The following is a 6510-nucleotide window of genomic DNA, read 5'->3' as shown; positions in this document are numbered from 1 at the left end:
CACCCTCCAGCTGAGAACTCACACCAGCCAACACCTGCTATCAGCTGTTAGGTATTAGAGCAGAAAACCAGCCACATGTCTTCAGACTTAGACTCACAGAACTGTGAGCTAGTGAGTGCTGTTTGAAGCTGCTGCATTTGTGGAAATTTGTTACACAGCTATAGAAAACTAATGCTCAGCCAGCTATCTTTTAAAGATACTTAAATATTAATAAATAAATATACCTTTATTTGTGTACTTGGCAGTGCCTGTCATTCTTTCTTGTAGAGCAGTGGTTCTCAACCTTCTGGCCCTTTCAATACAGCTCCTCATGTTGTGACCCAACCATAAAATTATTTTCGTTGCTACTTCAGAACTGTAATGTTGCTACTGTTATGAATCGTCATGTAAATATCTGATATGCAGGATGGTCTTAGGCGGCCCCTGTGAAAGGGTCGTTCGACCGCCAAAGGGGTCGCGACCCCCAGGTTGAGAACCGCTGTTGTAGAGATTGACTCCCATTTGGTTTCATTTCCTTTATCCCTGAAGGACTCTTTTAACATTTCTGGTAACGTGTGCTGCTAATAACAAATTGTTTCGGCTTTTGTAAGTCAGACAAAATAAATGTCTTTATTTTGCCTTTGTACATTTCTAAAACAGCTTTATTGAGATATAACTCACATACAATACAATTTACCCACTCAAGGCATACAAATTAAATGGTTTTCAGTATATTACATTACTAGTCTTTATAATTATGGTGAAATACATACAAAATTTTCTGCTTAAGTGTACAATTCAGCAGCATTAATTATATCTACAATGTTGTGCAGCCATCACTACTAATCCCAAAACTTTTCCTCAAACAGAGACTCCTAAACATTAAGCAATATTCCTTCCTCCCCTCAAGACCCAATAACCTCTAGTCTACTTTGTTTCTATGAATTTGCCTATTCTGGTAATATCATCTAAGTAAAACATACAATATTTGTGTTTTTGTGTCTAGCTTATTTTACTTACCATGTTTTCAAGATTTATCCATGATGTAGTAAGAACTTCATTCCTTTTCATGGCTGAGTAATATGCCATTGTAAAGACTGACCACCTTTTGTTTATCCATTTATCTGGGTTTTGGCTTTTGTGAATAATGCTGCAATGAATACTAGCATACAAGAATCTGCTGGAGTCCCTGTTTTCAATTACTTTGGGCATATACCTAGGAGTGGAATTGCTATGTCATATGGTAATTTTAAGGTTTATCTTTTTGAGGACCCACAAAACTCTTCTATTGCAGCTACATGATTTTACATTCACACCAGCAATACACAAGGGTTCCAATTTTCCCACAAAGTTGCCAACATGTGTTTTTCCATTTGAAATAGTTATTATAGCCAGCCTAGTAGTTGTTAAGTAGTATTTCCTTGTGGCTTTAGTTTGCATTATTTTCATGTGCTTTGGCCATTTGTATGACCTTCTTTGGAGAAATGTCTGTTCAAGTTCTCTGCCCATTTTAAATTTGGGTTGTTTGACTTTTGTTGTTAAGTTTTACTTCTGTAAATGTTCTGGATATTAAGCCAGCATCAGATATAGATGATTTCTAAATATTTTCTCCTGTCCCACTGGTATGGCTCAGTGGTTGAGCATCGACCCAGGAACCAGGAGGTTGCCGCTTCGATTCCTGGTCAGGGCACATGCCAGGGATGCAGGCTCGATCCCTCGTGGGGGCGTGCAGGAGGCAACCGACTGATGATGTTCCTCTCTCATCAATGCTTCTATCATTCTATTCCTCTCCCTTCCTCTCTCTCTAAAAATCAATTCGAACATATAAAAAATATTTTCTCCCATTCTATACCTTTGTTGTTGAAATATATTTTTGCTTACTATTTGAGGGTGACAGTGTTCCCTTCACTGCATTCTAGATGCTGCTCACGCCCAACACTCTGGGAGTCTGCTGGGCTCCACTGCAGTTTCACCTTCCTCTGCTGTAACCTGGAAACCCTCTCCAGGCAATACGCTGGGGCGACCAGAGGGCTTACCTCGTTGGTTTTCCATCTCACAGAGATGACTGTCCTGCATTGTCTGACATCCAGTGTCTTCAAACAATTGTTTCATGTACTTTGCCTTTTTGTTGCTGTTGAGTTGTTTGGGCAAGAAGATAAATCCACTCCCTGTTACTCCATCTTGGTCAGAAGCAAAAGTCTATAAACATTGCATTTTTAACTTGTTTTAAATTTAGACTATATTTTAAATTTCAATCTCTTGATTACTGTGTTAAAATATTTTTATTTTGTCTACATTTATACTTCTTTTGTATTTTATTCTCTTTAATATGATTTGCCCCCTTTCTCTTCTGGAGATAGTAACAATTTCCACTGCAATTTTATACACATTTATATAAACAACAGCGCTATGGATTCTGCCCCCCACGCCACTGAACGAGTCTCACCAATGACACCTATTACAGAGGGCACTGCTGGCCTCTCAACTGTTCTTGAAGCTCTTTATTTACTTTGCTTCCTTCTCCTAGTTTTCATCTTTGGTACGTCCTAGTCTTCTCTAATGCTTTCAAACATTATGATTAGCTTAACCATTGCATCCTCAGTCTTTTCCAGTCTCTATTTTCAACGAGGCTCGGGGTATCTTCAGGACACAACACATGTACTTGCTTTGTCCTACCTATTACAGAGGGCACTGGCTGGCCTCTCAACTGCTCTTGAAGCTCTTTATTTACTTTGCTTCCTTCTCCTAGTTTTCATCTTTGGTACTTCCTAGTCTTCTCTAATGCTTTCAAACGTTATGATTAGCTTAACCATTGCATCCTAAGTCTTTTCCAGTCTCTATTTTCAATGAGGCTCGGGGTATCTTCAGGACACAACACATATACTTGCTTTGTCCTCACTGTCTACCCCATCGTAGGGCTCACAGTAGGACCAATGTCTAAAATGAAGAGACCACTATGTCTTCTATCCTCTTCCCGGACTCAGGTGCATAGTTACAACTGTGGCCGACAGCATGGGTTCTGCAGCCAGACCCCCGGGTTCAAAACGAGCTCCATTACTTCCTGGTAGCGTGTGGGCCTTTCCATATCCCAATCTCTGCATCTGTACGATGGGGATGAAATGTGCCTACTTCAGAGGGTCCCTAGGATAATTACATGAATCACTATTTGTAAAGCACATAGAACACCGCCAGACGCAGGGTAAGAATTCTTAGTTAATGAAGAGAACACCTGGAGCTGCCGGTTGGTGACCATGTGCCGAGGCAGGGAAGACCCTTCCCACACACCTTGTGCTACGCAGCCCTTCCCCCCGGCCATTCCGGAGGTACCTCCTATACAACAAGCCATTGATCTAGAGAGAGATGACTGGCATTTCGTTATTTTCCACATGAATGGAGGAAATAAAATGACTTTGCTTTTTATTTCAAGTTTTGAAAGACGTTAATCCCTTAAATTAAGAAACGATGCCATGTAAGACATCAGCTAAACAAGCAGAGATTATTGAAGCTGAAAACTATGAGATGTCAAAAGCAAGGCGGCCTGTTCAGATCCCACTATGGGGAGAGCCAGCTTTACCTTGCGTGGCGTGTGCACACACCTGCCCAAAGAACAAAAGTGCTGCCTGAAACTTGCTGTGAAAATAGCCGGTTCCAACAACGTGCAAAAGGCTAAGGACTGACTCCAACTTGTCAGCTACAAACACTTCAAGCCCCTCTGAAATCTGAGTATCACCAACCTCACCCATTCCCGGAGTAATTCTTTCCCATTCTGGAATACCATCCCTAGAAAACACATTCCTTCTAAAAAAGTAAATTAACAACAAAGTGTGACATCTACAGACCCAGCAATGGTAGTGTCTCTCTCAACATGCAGTTATCACATCCTGTAAAACCCCTCTCCTAAATACCTTGCTTTAGATTCCTGCTGCTATGCCTTGGTTCAAGCCCTCATATTCTCGACTTAGACATCCAACTTGGCTTTCTGCCCCTGGTCTCTCCCACACCAGTGAGTGTCTACATCAGCATCATTTCTGTAAAACACAAATTTCACTCCTTGATTCTCTGTTGGTCTCCCAGAACTTACAGGAAAATGGACCTAGTCCTTAGCATGGACTTCGTATCTTTTGGGTTGGGCCCTTCTCTACCTCACTAGCCCTAAAAGGTCCATCACACTACCTGTGGCAAGCCCGCTCGGCCATGGCATACTCAGCCCCACGTTGGGTGCCTTATGTGCTGCGCCAGCTCAGCCAGAAGTCTGGTCCCTTCCTCAGCTTCTTCAGCCACTGCTGCATGGAAACGAGCAGCCCTCGGTCCTGCAGAGCTGGAGACCTCCAACTCTGGGTCTGGACCTATAGCTCCAGGGAGCTATCAGGTCGTACAAGCAGAAATAACCAAAGCCCAGAAACAATGCAACTGCCGCAAGAGCTTACAATGTAGGTCACTTCTGTGTCAGAAATAAAAGTTACTTCCTCAAACAACATCAACCACAGCCATTTTTTGCTTTACAGTAGCTTAACAAAACCTAAGAGATTTCTACCTTATTTTCCACCTCTTATTTTCTATCTCCTATTTCTTATCTTCTATCTTATAATTTCTCTTATTTTCAATCTTCTATTTCTTATCTTATTTTCTCTTCTCTACCGCTTATTTTCTACCTTCCTATTTTCTACCGCTTACTTTCTCTATTGCTTATTTTCTCCTTAAAAACTGAACAATGCTTCACTAAGCATTGTTTTTAGGGATCCCCTTCCTGTGATCATGAATTTCCCAAGTTTTACACCCAGTAATTACCGAACCTTGCTCCCTACCCTACTTTCACTTTCTGCACACGTGCCTTAACGGAGCCTCCTTTCACCCCACAATCACAATTTCCCCGCACTCAGGTCCCACGTTGGGCGCCTTATGTGCTGTGCCAGCTCAGCCAGGTTCAGTGAGCCTGAGAGGGGACGGTGAAGGATTGAGAAAAGACAGACAAGAGAAAAAAGCTGGGTCTGGGTGGGACACTGTCCTCTCTGATGGAGAGCTAGCAACAGCACCATGGACTACAAGCCATGTCTTTATTTTATAGCCAGACTAGTGGCCCGGTGCACGAAATTTGTACACAGAAGGGGGGGGGGGATGTCCCTCAGCCCAGCCTACAATCTGGGATCCCTCGGGGGATGTCCGACTGCTGGTTTAGGCCTGATCTCGCAATCCGGGGCCACTGGCTCCTAACCGCTCACCTGCCTGCCAGCCTGCTTGCCCCCAACTGCCCTCCCCTCCTGGCCTGATTGCCCTGAACCACCTCTGCCTCGGCCCTGCCACCATGGCTTTGTCTGGAAGATATCCTGGTCTAATTAGCATATTACCCTTTTATTAGTAAAGAAAATTCCACGAGGCAAAGTAAGGGCATGGTCAAGATGTTTACAACATTCTCGTGGGTTTAGATCCTAATCAATTACATGCACCTGAACTCTATTCACATCACTCAGACATGTGGGACCATGTGTTCGGATCATAGGTTCAAACTTACAACTATAACCTTTGGCTACAATTGTGCTGGGAGGGCTTTGCCCTCCAAGCTAGCACTTGCATGTGGCCATGAAAGGACTGTGCCCTCTCATTAGCAGAAGCTTGAACCTGTCCAAACACTGTGGCCCTCTCCACAACTACCCACACTTTTTCCTATCACCATGGTAACACATGCTATTCTTATGTCAGGAATGTTGTTTCCTTTCTTGCCTCTTGGCAAAAACCCAATACATTCTACAAGATCAAATGTCTTCCCTTTCTGTGTCATTCCCTACTTTATCTGGGAAAGTTTAGTGTTTCTTCCTCTTTACTCCCAGTCCCTAGTACAAGAAGCTGAACAAAGGTACAAAGAGACCCACAGCTGACCAAGGGGTCTCTTACACCAGGCACAGGGCCCTGTCCTTACTGGCAAGACCTAGTCAGGGACAGTGCTTCACTCAGGGATATGGAGCATTTGCTTTTTGTTTTTCTTTAATATGTTTTTATTTTCTTCCTAATATATTAAAAAAAATTTTTTTATTGATTTCAGAGAGGAAGGGAGAGGGATAGAGAGATGGAAAGATCCATGACAGCAGACCATCCATTGGCTGCATCCTGCAGGCCCAGCATGTGCCCTGATGGGAATCCAACCCTGACCTCCTGGGTCCACGCTCAACCACTGAGCCACATGGGCCGGGCATGGAGTATACTCTTCTTGATAAAAGAGAACAGGAAAGATAATAATAATAAAGTAAACACACAAGAGAACAGGATCTGTTTATACTCTGAATAAGTTCATGAGTATTTGGCATCTGCAAAGGGCGAGTGCTTGATTTTAAACACTGAAAATATTAATAAGACTGACATTTTTCAATGAGTCTTTTAGAGCAAACTGGCACCCAGAAAGCTGTCCAGCCTCGTCTGCCACAGACTTAAAGCGAGGATACCACGCTGGGTCTCTTCTAGGGACACAACTTTCCTTTTAGGAAGTGCCCGACGCTCACGGAAAGGAGGCGGCCGCCTTCAGCGACGCCGGGGAGGCCA

The 6510-nt window shown here is 43.2% G+C and overlaps 1 protein-coding gene across 2 annotated transcripts in view; it reads right to left on the bottom strand.

Annotated features, from left to right (window-relative positions):
• ZNF10 (zinc finger protein 10) overlaps positions 1-6510 on the bottom strand; it is a 21295-nt gene that overhangs the window by 4801 nt on the left and 9984 nt on the right. Inside the window, exon 1 of one of the 2 annotated variants that reach the window (XM_005873263.2) lies at positions 2016-2209. The exons of the other annotated variant lie outside the window; for it this stretch is intronic. The gene's annotated coding sequence lies outside the window, so the exon portion shown is untranslated. Of the gene's footprint in view, positions 1-2015; positions 2210-6510 lie in introns of those variants that run through there. 2 annotated transcript variants of the gene reach the window in all.

This window comes from Myotis brandtii, unplaced genomic scaffold, assembly GCF_000412655.1.
Source record: "Myotis brandtii unplaced genomic scaffold, ASM41265v1 scaffold403, whole genome shotgun sequence".
Classification (NCBI taxonomy): domain Eukaryota; kingdom Metazoa; phylum Chordata; class Mammalia; order Chiroptera; family Vespertilionidae; genus Myotis; species Myotis brandtii.
Note: the sequence above shows the minus strand (reverse complement) of the source record. Positions and strands in the feature narration are given on the sequence as shown.